Source organism: Rhinoderma darwinii, chromosome 2, assembly GCF_050947455.1.
Source record: "Rhinoderma darwinii isolate aRhiDar2 chromosome 2, aRhiDar2.hap1, whole genome shotgun sequence".
Classification (NCBI taxonomy): domain Eukaryota; kingdom Metazoa; phylum Chordata; class Amphibia; order Anura; family Rhinodermatidae; genus Rhinoderma; species Rhinoderma darwinii.
Genome location: NC_134688.1, coordinates 12,788,964 through 12,804,963, shown reverse-complemented (window position 1 = coordinate 12,804,963; position 16,000 = coordinate 12,788,964). Strand labels below are relative to the sequence as shown.

The 16,000-nt window shown below is 43.7% G+C and overlaps 1 protein-coding gene across 4 annotated transcripts in view; it reads left to right on the top strand.

The window, feature by feature from the left end:
* The first annotated feature begins 970 nt into the window (after positions 1-970).
* PAK1 (p21 (RAC1) activated kinase 1) overlaps positions 971-16,000 on the top strand; it is a 72,760-nt gene continuing 57,730 nt past the window's right edge. The window contains exon 1 of one of the 4 annotated variants that reach the window (XM_075851361.1): positions 971-1,189. The gene's annotated coding sequence lies outside the window, so the exon portion shown is untranslated. Of the gene's footprint in view, positions 1,210-14,951; positions 15,011-16,000 lie in introns of those variants that run through there. The other 3 variants (XM_075851360.1, XM_075851363.1, XM_075851362.1) reach the window with 3 other exon arrangements.

Below are 16,000 nucleotides of genomic sequence, written 5' to 3'. Positions count from 1 at the left end.
GTGATATGGTGTGGTATGATATGGTGTGGTACATGGTATGGTGTGATATGGTGTGGTATGATATGGTGTGATATGATATGATGTGATATGATATGGTGTGATATGATATGGTGTGATATGATATGGTGTGATATGGTGTGGTATGATATGGTGTGATATGATATGGTGTGATATGATATGGTGTGATATGATATGGTGTGGTATAATATGGTGTGGTGTGGTATGATATGGTGTGATATGGTGTGGTGTGATATGGTATGATATGGTGTGATATGATATGGTGTGATATGATATGGTGTGGTATAATATGGTGTGGTGTGGTATGATATGGTGTGATATGGTGTGGTATGGTGTGGTGTGGTGTGATATGGTATGATATGGTGTGATATGATATGGTGTGATATGATATGGTGTGATATGATATGGTGTGATATGGTGTGGTATGATATGGTGTGATATGGTGTGATATGATATGGTGTGGTATGATATGGTGTGATATGGTGTGATATGATATGGTGTGATATGGTGTGGTATGATATGGTGTGATATGGTGTGGTATGATATGGTGTGGTATGATATGGTGTGATATGGTGTGATATGATATGGTGTGGTATGATATGGTGTGATATGGTGTGGTATGATATGGTGTGGTATGATATGGTGTGATATGGTGTGATATGATATGGTGTGGTATGGTACATGGTATAGTGATCAGTATTAGTCAGTATTGGTCAGCTCCATTTACACATCTGGAAGGTCACGTGTCACTTAGGGAGGAGCTTATCACCATCAATGAAAAAAAAGGACGAGGCTCTAACCTAGCGTGCAATTTCATTGGCTCTGGTTTTAGTGGGCGGAGTTTTCACATCACTTACTGTTGAACGTGCTAAGGTGAGACCTGAGCAGGGTGGTGATAGGAGGCGGAGCTTTATCTGAGGAGGGTGTGGATTGGGTATAGCATGTGGTGGGCGTGGACCCAGGGGCGGCTGTGGACTGTGAGCAGTCAGTGTGCTGAGCAGTGGAGGAGGACCGGTGGGTGTATGGAGATTGCCGGTGTGGTCGCCGGGATTGTGTGTCAGGATTACCCGCTGCTGTGTGGAGGAGAAACGTGCAGGGAGGAGGCTGAGCGGTCGATTTGGTATCCAAGTGTGAGGAGAGGAGCTGCTGCCGGGACCGGACACTTGTACAGGTGGAGTCATGTGACCGGAGGTATCACCTGAGCTGCTGGTGGCTGTGCCCGCTGTTCTGAGTGTCCATAGGGACTGCTTCTTGTTACATTGTATCACTCCGCGGCACCTGTCACTAGGTCCACACCCCCAGAATGCTGCGATGATATGCCAGACTGTACTCTATGTAGTGACTGTATATAAACTTTGTTTTATATATATATATATATATATATATATATATACACACACACACACTTATAGTGGTGTGTGTGTGTGGACTGTCTGCTGTGTATATATACTGTGTGTGGACTGTCTGCTGTGTATATATACTGTGTGTGGACTGTCTGCTGTGTGTATATACTGTGTGTGTGTGCTGTGTGTATATATACTGTGTGTGTGTGGACTGTCTGCTGTGTATATATACTGTGTGTGGACTGTCTGCTGTGTATATATACTGTGTGTGGACTGTCTGCTGTGTGTATATACTGTGTGTGGACTGTCTGCTGTGTGTATATACTGTGTGTGTGTGGACTGTCTGCTGTGTATATATACTGTGTGTGGACTGTCTGCTGTGTATATATACTGTGTGTGGACTGTCTGCTGTGTATATATACTGTGTGTGGACTGTCTGCTGTGTGTATATACTGTGTGTATATATACTGTGTGTGTGTGGACTGTCTGCTGTGTATATATACTGTGTGTGGACTGTCTGCTGTGTATATATACTGTGTGTGGACTGTCTGCTGTGTATATATACTGTGTGTGGACTGTCTGCTGTGTATATATACTGTGTGTGGACTGTCTGCTGTGTATATATACTGTGTGTGGACTGTCTGCTGTGTATATATACTGTGTGTGGACTGTCTGCTGTGTATATATACTGTGTGTGGACTGTCTGCTGTGTGTGGACTGTCTGCTGTGTATATATACTGTGTGTGGACTGTCTGCTGTGTGTGGACTGTCTGCTGTGTATATATACTGTGTGTGGACTGTCTGCTGTGTGTGGACTGTCTGCTGTGTATATATACTGTGTGTGGACTGTCTGCTGTGTATATATACTGTGTGTGGACTGTCTGCTGTGTATATATACTGTGTGTGGACTGTCTGCTGTGTGTATATATACTGTGTGTGTGTGCTGTGTATATGTACTGTGTATGGACTGTCTGCTGTGTGTATATACTGTGTGTGGACTGTCTGCTGTGTGTGGACTGTCTGCTGTGTATATATACTGTGTGTGGACTGTCTGCTGTGTGTGGACTGTCTGCTGTGTATATATACTGTGTGTGGACTGTCTGCTGTGTGTGGACTGTCTGCTGTGTATATATACTGTGTGTGGACTGTCTGCTGTGTATATATACTGTGTGTGGACTGTCTGCTGTGTATATATACTGTGTGTGGACTGTCTGCTGTGTGTATATATACTGTGTGTGTGTGCTGTGTGTGTATATATATTGTGTGTGTGCTGTGTGTGTATATATACTGTGTGTGTGCTGTGTGTGTATATATACTGTGTGTGTGCTGTGTGTATATATACTGTTTGTGTGTGCTGTGTGTATATATACTGTGTGTGTGTGCTGTGTGTATATATACTGTGTGTGTGTGCTGTGTGTATATATACTGTGTGTGTGCTGTGTGTGTATATATACTGTGTGTGTGCTGTGTGTGTATATATACTGTGTGTGTGCTGTGTATATGTACTGTGTGTGTGCTGTGTGTATATATACTGTGTGTGTGTGTGTATGCTGTGTGTATATATACTGTGTGTGTGTGCTGTGTGTATATATACTGTGTGTGTGTGTGCTGTGTGTATATATACTGTGTGTGTGTGTGTGCTGTGTGTATATATACTGTGTGTGTGTGTGTGCTGTGTATATATACTGTGTGTGTGTGCTGTGTGTATATATACTGTGTGTGTGTGCTGTGTGTATATATACTGTGTGTGTGTGCTGTGTGTATATATACTGTGTGTGTGCTGTGTGTTTATATACTGTGTGTGTGTGCTGTGTGTATATATACTGTGTGTGTGTGCTGTGTGTATATATACTGTGTGTGTGTGCTGTGTGTATATATACTGTGTGTGTGCTGTGTGTGTATATATACTGTGTGTGTGCTGTGTGTGTATATATACTGTGTGTGTGCTGTGTATATGTACTGTGTATGGACTGTCTGCTGTGTGTATATACTGTGTGTGTGTGCTGTGTGTATATATACTGTGTGTGTGTGGACTGTCTGCTGTGTATATATACTGTGTGTGGACTGTCTGCTGTGTGTGGACTGTCTGCTGTGTATATATACTGTGTGTGGACTGTCTGCTGTGTATATATACTGTGTGTGGACTGTCTGCTGTGTATATATACTGTGTGTGTGTGCTGTGTATATGTACTGTGTATGGACTGTCTGCTGTGTGTATATACTGTGTGTGTGTGCTGTGTGTATATATACTGTGTGTGTGTGTGCTGTGTGTATATATACTGTGTGTGTGTGGAGTGTGTGCTGTGTATATATACTGTGTGTGTGTGGACTGTCTGCTGTGTATATATACTGTGTGTGGACTGTCTGCTGTGTATATATACTGTGTGTGGACTGTCTGCTGTGTATATATACTGTGTGTGGACTGTCTGCTGTGTATATATACTGTGTGTGGACTGTCTGCTGTGTATATATACTGTGTGTGGACTGTCTGCTGTGTATATATACTGTGTGTGGACTGTCTGCTGTGTGTATATATACTGTGTGTGTGTGCTGTGTATATGTACTGTGTATGGACTGTCTGCTGTGTGTATATACTGTGTGTGTGTGCTGTGTGTATATATACTGTGTGTGTGTGTGCTGTGTGTATATATACTGTGTGTGTGCTGTGTGTGTATATATACTGTGTGTGTGCTGTGTATATGTACTGTGTATGGACTGTCTGCTGTGTGTATATACTGTGTGTGTGCTGTGTGTATATATACTGTGTGTGTGTGGACTGTGCTGTGTATATATACTGTGTGTGGACTGTCTGCTGTGTGTATATATACTGTGTGTGTGCTGTGTATATATACTGTGTGTGTGTGTTCTGTGTATATATACTGTGTGTGTGCTGTGTGTATATATACTGTGTGTGTGTGCTGTGTGTATATATATACTGTGTGTGTGTGTGCTGTGTGTATATATATACTGTGTGTGTGTGTGCTGTGTGTATATATATACTGTGTGTGTGTGTGCTGTGTGTATATATATACTGTGTGTGTGTGTGCTGTGTGTATATATATACTGTGTGTGTGTGTGTGTGTGTGTGTGTGTGTGCTGTGTGTATATATATATACTGTGTGTGTGTGTGTGTGCTGTGTGTATATATATACTGTGTGTGTGTGCTGTGTGTATATATATATATATATATACTGTGTGTGTGTGTGTGTGCTGTGTGTATATATATATATACTGTGTGTGTGTGTGTGCTGTGTGTATATATATATATACTGTGTGTGTGTGTGTGTGTGTGCGCTGTGTGTATATATACTGTGTGTGTGTGTTCTGTGTGTATATATACTGTGTGTGTGCTGTGTGTATATATACTGTGTGTGTGTGTGTGTTCTGTGTGTGTATATATACTGTGTGTGTGATGTGTGTATATATACTGTGTGTGTGTGTGTGTGCTGTGTGTATATATATGGTGTGTGTGCTGTGTGTATATATACTGTGTGTGTGTGTGCTGTGTGTATATATACTGTGTGTGTGTGCATATATACTGTGTGTGTGTGCTGTGTGTATATATACTGTGTGTGTGTGTGCTGTGTGTATATATACTGTGTGTGTGTGCTGTGTGTATATATACTGTGTGTGTGTGCTGTGTGTATATATACTGTGTGTGTGTGCTGTGTGTGTGTGTGTGCTGTGTGTATATATATGATGTGTGTGTGCTGTGTGTATATATGCTGTGTGTATATATACTGTGTGTGTGCTGTGTGTATATATACTGTGTGTGTGTGTATATATACTGTGTGTGTGTGCTGTGTGTATATATACTGTGTGTGCTGTGTGTGTGCTGTGTGTATATATACTGTGTGTGTGTGCTGTGTGTATATATACTGTGTGTGTGTGCTGTGTGTATATATACTGTGTGTGTGTGCTGTGTGTATATATACTGTGTGTGTGCTGTGTGTATATGTGTGTGTGTGTGTGTGCTGTGTGTATATATATGGTGTGTGTGTGCTGTGTGTATATATACTGTGTGTGTGATGTGTGTGTGCTGTGTGTATATATATGATGTGTGTGTGTGTGTGTGCTGTGTGTATATATACTGTGTGTGTGCGCTGTGTGTATATGTGCTGTGTGTATATATACTGTGTGTGTGTGCTGTGTGTATATATACTGTGTGTATATATACTGTGTGTGTGTGCTGTGTGTATATATACTGTGTGTGTGCTGTGTGTGTGCTGTGTGTATATATACTGTGTGTGTGCTGTGTGTGTGCTGTGTGTATATATACTGTGTGTGTGTGTGCTGTGTGTATATATACTGTGTGTGTGTGTGCTGTGTGTATATATAGTGTGTGTGTGCTGTGTGTATATATACTGTGTGTGTGTGTGCTGTGTGTATATATACTGTGTGTGTGTGCTGTGTGTATATATACTGTGTGTGTGTGCTGTGTGTATATATACTGTGTGTGTGTGCTGTGTGTATATATACTGTGTGTGTGTGCTGTGTGTATATATACTGTGTGTGCTGTGTGTGTGCTGTGTGTATATATACTGTGTGTGTGTGCTGTGTGTATATATACTGTGTGTGTGTGTGCTGTGTGTATATATACTGTGTGTGTGTGCTGTGTGTATATATACTGTGTGTGTGTGTGCTGTGTGTATATATACGGTGTGTGTGTGTGCTGTGTGTATATATACGGTGTGTGTGTGTGCTGTGTGTATATATACTGTGTGTGTGTGTGTGTGCTGTGTGTATATATACTGTGTGTGTGTGTGTGTGTGCGCTGTGTGTATATATACTGTGTGTGTGTGTGTGTGTGCTGTGTGTATATATACTGTGTGTGTGTGTGTGCTGTGTGTATATATACTGTGTGTGTGTGTGTGCTGTGTGTATATATACTGTGTGTGTGTGTGCTGTGTGTATATATACTGTGTGTGTGTGTTGTGTGTGTATATATACTGTGTGCTGTGTGTATATATACTGTGTGTGTGTGTGCTGTGTGTATATATACTGTGTGTGTGTGTGTGCTGTGTGTGTATATATACTGTGTGTGTGTGCTGTGTGTATATATACTGTGTGTGTGCTGTGTGTGTATATATACTGTGTGTGTGCTGTGTGTATATATACTGTGTGTGCTGTGTGTATATATACTGTGTGTGCTGTGTGTATATATACTGTGTGTGTGTGTGTGCTGTGTGTATATATACTGTGTGTGTATATATACTGTGTGTGTGTGTGCTGTGTGTATATATACTGTGTGTGTGTGTGTGCTGTGTGTATATATACTGTGTGTGTGCTGTGTGTATATATACTGTGTGTGTGTGCTGTGTGTATATATACTGTGTGTGTGCTGTGTGTATATATACTGTGTGTGTGATGTGTGTATATATACTGTGTGTGTGCTGTGTGTATATATACTGTGTGTGTGTGCTGTGTGTATATATACTGTGTGTGTGCTGTGTGTATATATACTGTGTGTGTGCTGTGTGTATATATACTGTGTGTGTGTGCTGTGTGTATATATACTGTGTGTGTGTGCTGTGTGTATATATACTGTGTGTGTGTGCTGTGTGTATATATACTGTGTGTGTGTGCTGTGTGTATATATACTGTGTGTGTGCTGTGTGTATATATACTGTGTGTGTGTGCTGTGTGTGTATATATACTGTGTGTGTGTGCTGTGTATATATACTGTGTGTGTGATGTGTATATATACTGTGTGTGTGATGTGTGTATATATACTGTGTGTGTGATGTGTGTATATATACTGTGTGTGTGCTGTGTGTATATATACTGTGTGTGTGTGCTGTGTGTATATATACTGTGTGTGTGTGCTGTGTGTATATATACTGTGTGTGTGTGCTGTGTGTATATATACTGTGTGTGTGCTGTGTGTATATATACTGTGTGTGTGCTGTGTGTATATATACTGTGTGTGTGATGTGTGTATATATACTGTGTGTGTGTGCTGTGTGTATATATACTGTGTGTGTGTGTGCTGTGTGTGTATATATACTGTGTGTGTGCTGTGTGTATATATACTGTGTGTGTGTGTGCTGTGTGTATATATACTGTGTGTGTATATATACTGTGTGTGTGTGCTGTGTGTATATATACTGTGTGTGTGTGCTGTGTGTATATATACTGTGTGTGTGTGCTGTGTGTATATATACTGTGTGTGTGTGCTGTGTGTATATATACTGTGTGTGTGCTGTGTGTATATATACTGTGTGTGTGATGTGTGTATATATACTGTGTGTGTGCTGTGTGTATATATACTGTGTGTGTGTGCTGTGTGTATATATACTGTGTGTGTGTGCTGTGTGTATATATACTGTGTGTGTGTGCTGTGTGTATATATACTGTGTGTGTGTGCTGTGTGTATATATACTGTGTGTGTGTGCTGTGTGTATATATACTGTGTGTGTGTGCTGTGTGTATATATACTGTGTGTGTGTGCTGTGTGTGTGTGCTGTGTGTGTATATATACTGTGTGTGTGTGCTGTGTATATATACTGTGTGTGTGTGCTGTGTATATATACTGTGTGTGTGATGTGTGTATATATACTGTGTGTGTGATGTGTGTATATATACTGTGTGTGTGCTGTGTGTATATATACTGTGTGTGTGTGCTGTGTGTATATATACTGTGTGTGTGTGCTGTGTGTATATATACTGTGTGTGTGTGCTGTGTGTATATATACTGTGTGTGTGCTGTGTGTATATATACTGTGTGTGTGATGTGTGTATATATACTGTGTGTGTGCTGTGTGTATATATACTGTGTGTGTGCTGTGTGTATATATACTGTGTGTGTGTATATATACTGTGTGTGTGCTGTGTGTGTATATATACTGTGTGTGTGCTGTGTGTGTATATATACTGTGTGTGTTATGTGTGTATGGACTGTACATATTGTATGCAATGTCTGCTGTATGATGTATATACTTTATGTCAGGTGTCTTGGAAAGCTGTTTTTTTTCCTTCAGCAATGAATTCCCCGTCACCCTGAGATACTCGGTAGATCGCAGCGCTGAGGTGTTGGTGCTCGGCGTCATCTCACATTGACTCTATTAATGATTGCGTCCGTTTTATTGTTTCCTGTTTATTCACTGACGTCAATTTTTTTATTAGTGGGAAGTAAATGGAGATCTGATCTGACGGATGATCTCCCCCCTCCCCCTCCCCGGATGATATACTGGGGAATTATAGAAATAACAATTACAGAATATGTAGCCATTATTGCAATCCTTCCCTCTCCAAGAGGGGGCGCTCTAAGGCTATGTTCACATGTAGCGGAACTTCTGTCCGATTTTTGCAGGTAGAGAATTTGCGGCGTATTACAGTAGCGGCAAAGTGGATGAGATTTAACATCTCATCCGCACGCTCCTAACATTTTCGTGTAGAAATTGTCCTGCGGTGCTGCCTGCGCATTTGTTGCAAATTTTCTCCATTTGTTTCAATGGGAAAGTGAAAATCTGCAATAAATGCCAAATGTTGCATTTTTCTGCTGCGGGAAAAGCTGCATTTCCGCAGCCAAATTCCCAAATAGAAAACCAAACAAACCGTATTTCCAATTTAAAATAAAAAAAATATACCGTACTCTCCTCCCCTGGCGCGCCTGTAGCGACACGTCCCTGCTTCCCCGGCTGGTCTTTGTGTAGCCGCCCCCATTGGATGACATTTTGTCCCTTGTGATCCCAGGAGCCTGTGATTGGCTGCAGGAGTCACATTTAACAAAACGTCCTCACAGAAGGCCGGCTACACAGAGACCAGCCCGGAGGAGCAGGAACGGGTCGCTACAGGCGCGCCGGGGGAGGGGAGTATAATAAAGTTGAATTTTTTTTAAATTTTTTTTAACATGTGGAATTTGCTGTGATTACGCAGGTAATCGCCATGGACACAAAAAACGCACCAAAAGTGCCTAATAATGCCACAAAATGCCTGCTGTTTGTAGTGCCATTTTTCTTAAAAGCGGAAACCACCCTTAAAAGGATTTTTGGGTGTCATTTTCTGCAATTTTCTAATATGCCTTTAAGTCTTGGTGCAGAGCCTGAGGGGGCGGAGCTGCAGAGCCTGAGGGGGCGGAGCATGACATAATTTCATAGAACACTAAGGCCTCATTCACACGACAGGGTTTCCCGGCGGGGTGCCGGCCGTTCATAAATCGGCCGGCACCCGGCTGCATTAGGAATAATAGACCCCTAATGGGGCTATTCACACGACCGATTTTTTGACGGCCGGGAAAACCGGCCGTCAAAAAATAGGACATGCTCTATCTTCGCCCGGGTACCCGGCCGCCCGGCTCCCATAGAAGTCTATGGGGCCGGGTAATACACGGCCATCACCGGGATGTGTCCCGAGTGATGGCCGGGTTTTCCGGCACTTGCGCTCTATCTCCTCCTCCTCACAGCGCAGAGTGCATGTGAGGAGGAGGAGGAGTTGATGCCATTCTGACGAATGGCATCGCTGTACACTGTGTGGCAGGGCCGGGGTGTACAGCAGGTGGAAGGGAGCGCTGCGCTGGCTCCCTTCCCCTGCTTGTTAAAAGCGCCCTGGCCCGGCGACACCTTCCATGGCGCCGCTAGCAGCTGCTGCTGCTGCTGCTGCTGCTACTACTGTAGCGACGCCACTATAGCAGAGCAGGGAGGTATCTCCCCGCTCTGCTATGTGCTAGCCCCACTTTAGCTCCTTGAAGGAGCGGAATCCCCGTGTTTCCATGGGGATTCCCCTTCAGGATTTGCCGCTGATGTCTCTGTCCAGATCTGCCCGGCCCGGAACGGATGCAAAAATAATGCAAACCTGCCGGGAAAAATGGCCGATTTTACCGGCCGATACTCGGGCTTGGGCGGGACCCGGTCGTGTGAATCCCGCCTAAAGATTGTTTCCTTGTCATGCTCCGCCCCCTCAGACCCTGCACTGGGCATAACACAGCATTTTAGGAGCGTTCCTTACATCCAGTTTAGTGGTTGTAGTTGTTGTTTTTTATTCTCAATGTCGTTTTTCAGACTTTTCTAATCCTAAACCTTTCCCTCAATAATAAATGGCGTAAAAAAGAAACGGTTCAGGCGAATGAGTAAAAATGACCTGTTTATTAGCCGAGTAATGACGGACTGCGAGCTTTCAAGACCACTTAACCCTTAGCATTAGGTCGCCCCTAAAAAGGCCCCGCTCTCCCTAAGTGGTCATTCGCCTGCTTTCCTTCAGTGGATTTTGTTATTAATACGACTTCGGTCTTAGGCCTCATGCACACGACCGTGCGGGCCGGCCACTGACTGACAGCCGCATTTTCGGGCCGTGCTCCCATACAAAGTGTGGGAGCACGGCCCGCAAAATGCGAAAGAACGGACATGTTCCATAATTCCCGGAACATTTCCACGGCACGGACACCCTTCCGTAGTGCTACGGAAAGGTGTCAGTGTTCAATGAAAGTGAATGGCTCTGTTTTTGCGGACGTGTGCATGGGGCCTTAAAGAGATATTCAGGCCATGAGCTGTGGATAGAGGATACATATTTATGACTGGTATACCCCTTTAAGAATTAAGAAAAATACTATATGCCATTTAGGGCTCTAGGAAAGTTGGGTGGTAACTCCTGTGGGTGATATGCCAGCCATATTGGTCATCACCCAGCTTTCGAAGGATCGGATATAACATCACACCGGAGGATTGCGGTCACCGATGCAACGTTACTTATTGATGATCATCACAATAATTCATATTTACATTTTTTCGTCTCTGTATTTTATTCCTCCCACATTTTCGCTCCACATCCTGGGAGGGACTTGTAGCTTTATTTACCCTGATCTTTCTGGTTCATGAACGCAATTCAAGGCTGCAGTGAAGACTGACACCACTAGAGGCAGAGCAGCGGGAGACAGCGTTGCAGGTTCTGTCCCAATAAAGCGCTCCCTTTAGAAACCGGGTTAGTTATTCACTGGACCCTTAAGTTTTGTTTGTTTTTTTGAAAATTGCGGCAAAAATTGCGGTATGACCGCAACTCGTGGATCTACCCGAACGGAAGCTTTACCAGTGTATCTTTTGTACGCTTGCATGGAAATATTTTCCGGTCCTGATTTCGGAGGCTGCGCAGTTTTGCTGGTCACCGGCACCCGACTCGTTTTTATAATGACTTTATATCACGCAGTTCGCCGCTGATATTTTTAGCACCGCGGCTTGTTGTGGGGCAGAAAACGGCCGGTTTTAAGTTTCGCGTCTTCTTTAGCTCCTTATGCGTGGCAGCCATGTTGGATGATTATGCCCGTATTCCCCCAAAATTTTACCCTAGCAAATTATTGAGGTGCGAGGCACAGTCTTAAAGGAATATCCACCGCAATATCCAGATCTCGGGGCCCGACGACTGATGCTGTTTTTGGCGCCGGTCGTGTTTACACTTTCAGGGTCCGCGGTTATGCCCTCCGTGAGTTTGCGGGACGCTGGCATATTGCAATTTTGTCCCGGATTAGCCGATGCCGGATTAAAAGAATTCCGCTGGATTAGTCAATTGTTTATTTTTAACTATACAATAAATTATGTAAAAACAAAAAAATACATATATATCGTCCTGGTCCGAGAAAAATCCTCAAAATTCTGCTAAAATCATATTTAAAAAATACACCACCCTATTCACGGGACATATTAGGCCTTTCCCGATCCGCCCAGGAACGCCCACATTGGGTACATTTACATAAGCTCCGCCTCTTTGAGGTCCAACTCATGGGACAATCCTGTGAAAACCGCATCCTGTGAACGCTGCATCCTGATTGGTTGCTATGGGCAACTGTTTCACTTTTCCTTTGGGCTACTTTTGATAGATCTCCATATTGGGCAGTAAAACAGGACGTATTGCCCATAGCAACCAATCACAGTGCTGCTTTCACTTTTCCAGAGCTCTGGTTGCTATGGGCAACATGGCTAGTCTTTCTGTTAGGGTATGTTCACACGGCTTATTTTCGGCCGATTTTCTGCCCGTATTTTCAGATGTTTTTTAGTAAGCGTGTGAACATGGCCTTACAGTTCAATCCCCGTATACGTGTCTGCGCATCACTCCATATAACACGGTTGTGCGGTTGTAAGGGTGAACTTGCACGTTGCGGAATTGTTGCGTTTTTTTTCGGACTGATTACGCACAGAAAATCCGTGACAATTTACAGTTCAGTGGATGTGGTTTTAAAATACCCGATCCACCTGTGTTGGAAAAAAAATTCCGGGTTTGCTGCGGATTTCGAATTCCGTAGTGTGTTAGTTCTGCTGCGGATTTCTGGCGGATTTTCACCGCTGATTTTTACTTTTCGCAATACCAAAGGTGAAATCTGTGGCAAATTTTCACCGTCGCGTGTGGCCTTAACCTAGAGCTCTGGTGTCTGTTCACATCTGAACTCTGATATCCGTTCATACCGGAAGCCATAGCGGTGTGCTGGATCCAAACGGCGACCGATACGCCCCATTGACTGTGGGTATGTTCACACGGCTTATTTTCGACCGTTTTTCGGGCTGTAAATGGCCGAAAAATCGCAACCAGAAGGGCCGTTTTATTTACATGTCACTTCTTGAGCCGTTTTTTATTGACTTTTTATTGAAAAACCGCTCCAAAAACGGCCGTGAAAAGCGCGAGTTTGCTTAAAGTCTGAAAATCAGGAGCTGTTTACCCGTGAAAACCGCTCCGTGTTTTCAGACGTTTTTTATTAAGCGTGTGAACATGGCCTTATAATGAATGCTATTTCGCTTTTACTGTTATTTTAATGGCAAGAATAGTTCTGAGACTTCGTTTTTATTGCCGTCAAATTATGGTAACCCTGACGGAGCGCAAATGTGAATATAGCGCAACCAAATGCGTAGCGTAGGGTCTATTTCACAAGTTCTGTGTGTGAAGTGGCAACCAGGATATCACGGTGGGGGCACTTGGCGTTCCCGTGCGACATTCCTCCCCACTATTGGCCGCCCGTGACCTGCACACTGTTTGTTTGTTTGTTCCTCCTAAACACCGACCTCTCCATCTTACACCAGGTGCAGGGGTGTTTGTTTTTAAAATCGACAGTACTTTAAAGGGATTGTTCGGTTTAGAAAACCCATTGTCATACACTCTATTAGGGAATTCTGAGTTTATAGAGGGGGGGGGGGTCCCCTGTTCAGGGTCCTCAGCGCTTGGTCAGAGTGGAGAGCGGTTATAAAGAGCGTCTCTCTCTCCGGAGGACCTGTCCTGTATTACACAGACAACACATTGATATAAATGGACACAGTGTAATACTTTAATTTTTCCTATGGTGGCGCTGCAGAGAAATGGAACACTTCTGCCAGGTTTCCCCACAGATCACAGCTGATCGCAGATTTTTTTTTAAATTTTTTTTTTAAGTACAGATTTAATCATTGTATGATGAGCAGTTCTGCAACTGTCTGAAAGATCTTGTGTTTCAGTTCCTCACCGTTTTTAAAATCTCTGCTTACAGTCAGTGAATGGGAATCTCTGAGGGTCTGGTATGATTGTATCCAGTCTAGACAATCCTCTGTGAGGTATATACATCAGCAGCACAAATCTTTCTCCTGTCCTGATAGTTTGTTACAATGTATCAGTGCAGGTAAAATGTATCCTTCTGGAGTCCGGGCTGTTTAGCTCACAGAGGATTGCTTTGACCACTTGTCTCGTAGCAGCGGCTCTCTCTGTCAGGGCACGTTGGGAGTTGTAGTTTTGAAACCGCTATAGAGCCACAACTTGGAGACCACTGCTATATTTCTATGACCGAGTTATTGTGGTACGCAGGAGAAACTGTTCAATGACCGGTTGGGCTCTGCTACATCTGTGCATTTACAACATCCCAGAGGACCCCATGATCTCTTGGTGCAGAATATTCTCAGGACTGTAAATAGTCGCCTCTACTTTGCATAGGTGAATAATTTATAACCCTTCACCTACATTATCCTCTGCGTTTGGACATTACACATTCCTGTCTTAAAGGGCCACTACACCTAATGTGTGCAGCAGCGTCATAAGAAGAGCTGCTGATATTATTCAAGCAAACATAGATCAATGACAAATTCAGCTCTGCTACATCTGTTTCTTTTGATAACTGATTTATGCCGATTGACCATAAGCTGTGTCAATTGACAAACTCAGCTCTGCTTCATCGTAAGGTGAGCAGGGTTTTCTGTCACATTGAAAAAAAAACTGCAGTCAGCCTTAATGGCTGATAATAGAGAACAGCAGATTGCGTTCAGCTGTGTACTGAAAAGTTCTGCAACTTTATAATATATTCAAGATCTGGGCTTGCTGTCAGTGAATGGAAGCATTCATTTTTAATTTCAGAAGCTGAAAATGATTAAGATTTCTATACATAAAACTTGACTTCCCCTGCAGTGGTGGAGAAGGTAACACCACGATATGGAGAAATCCTCTGTCTGCTCTCTGGTGCGACGCTCTGCAGACAGCTGCTGCTCTCTGGTGCGACGCTCTGCAGACAGCTGCTGCTCTTTCCTCTGGGATTAGAGAGCAGGTGATTTCTCTGCCGCTTGGTCACCTTTTTAGATGTAAATTGGTGTACTCTGCAGCGCCACCTCCTCCACCCGCCATCTGGTGTCCCCTGGGCTGCGGCGTAGACACAGACCTGCAGGCGTTGAGGATTCTTGGGGTCCCCGGGAGCCCTCCTTCTGTACGGACATGTTATAGTAAGTCTTTTATAAACTATAAATCACCGGGGGATGGGTTATTAGTCCTGCTCGGAGTGCCATGATGTCGCATGATCCCATATATTGTTGGGTGCTCGGGCACAGCCTGATGTAATGTGGATATCATGAAGATAACCCTTGTCCAAATGCCCTATTAGGGTATATGGGCGCTATGGAGAGATGGGTCTCCCACTTAGGACCCCCCAAAATATGCCAGTCCCGCTCTGGTGGACTCGAGCCTTCCATGTATTACATGGGTAACCATTGATTTTTACTACTACATTTCCCCTACTGATAGCTGTGGGGGCTCCAGACCGAGCGCTTCATGTCTCATAGGAGATAACAACCACCCTGTCTCTAGAACGGGGTCCCCTGACCTGCGTCCTACCTCTGTCACTGATTTACGAGGTCCGTTGGGCTGCGCTGTTTGCGTAACCCCCATTATATTTATGGCCGTTTTGGAAACCGCGTAGCTCATGTCGGCTGTTTCCGTACCCGGCCACATTGTAACTCGGTGGCCGGAGAGCAGCGTCCATAGTAGGGGGTCAAGGGAGCCCCGTTCTAGAGATGGGTGCGGGTCCTACCTCTGGGACCTGTATCTATCTGATATTTATGGCATAATCGGTGGATATGCCATAAATGTCCGAGATGGGAATACCGCTTTAAGGATCCGCTCCATCATCTTCTCCAGATTCTCATAGTATTATTAATGGAAGTTACTGGGATATTGTGCGAGTGGGATAATCTCATGTGTGCAGTCCCCGAAATGAGCAGCCAATGAAGAACAAACCTCATTAATACTTAAAGGGGCCGTCTGAGATTAGACAAAAAGGGTCTGGTTTTTTTTGGTTTTTTTTCCCAAGAAACATCGCCACCCTTGTCCATAGGCGGTGTCTGGTACTGCAACTCAGACCTATTCGAGTAAATGCTTCAAAACCAGAAAGTGCCCATGAACAAGTGTTTTAGTAAAAGAGGTGGTCAGGGGTAGAT